Genomic DNA, 858 nt, shown 5'->3' with positions numbered 1-858 from the left:
TTTTAAAAATTAATTATTACTATTCTCATATCTTTCGTCATGTTTACAAAAAAGATAAATCGACGATCTTTTCACGACGAATTTCTTAAGAACGAGATCTTTGACAATAAACGCTCGAATTGAATTTCTTCGAGAATAATAAGCTCTTAATTTGTATTCAATAATAATAATTGAGTTTGCAAAACATATTTTATACATGAGAATATATAGAGTACTAGTTAAGAACAACAACTTGTCAATAAAAGAAATTAAAATAATGTTTAAAAAAAAGTGATGAACAAGACTTGACAATTATGTGATTATAGCAGTAAGGATTGTTTTTGTTACAACATAGATGTGGATCTATAGTTGGTATTGAAGATGGTTTATTTTTTTATTTTTTATTTTTATTGACGAGAAAACAAAAAATATCAGCTACCTATATATAGTAGGAAAAAAGCAAATATAAAGAAACTTTAGGTTTAGGCAGATGTAGTCAAAAGCATGCAGGGTGTATATACAGTAGAAGATCGATTTTATTATATTGGATCTGGATTCATGAAAAATTTCACTCAACATAACTATATATAGCCTTGCATTTTCTTCAACACATGTGGAATAGGGATGAACACAAATTAATTAATTAAGAGAAAATTTCGCTCTCTTTTTTTAGAGATGTTAAAATGATATTCTTCTTCCTTCTATTTGTAAAACATATATTTTTTTTTCTTATAACTTTTAAAAAGCCTCATTTTTAATCCATTTTAAATTTTTTGTGTTAACTAATGTTAACTTTCTCTATTTTTCAAAAAAAATAATTTGTTTTTTACAAAAATATCCTTTAATAAAAATTTTATTTTTTTGGTCATTAAATTTTGC

The sequence above is a fragment of the Arachis ipaensis genome, chromosome B01 (genome assembly GCF_000816755.2).
Source record: "Arachis ipaensis cultivar K30076 chromosome B01, Araip1.1, whole genome shotgun sequence".
Lineage (NCBI taxonomy): Eukaryota > Viridiplantae > Streptophyta > Magnoliopsida > Fabales > Fabaceae > Arachis > Arachis ipaensis.
Note: the sequence above shows the minus strand (reverse complement) of the source record.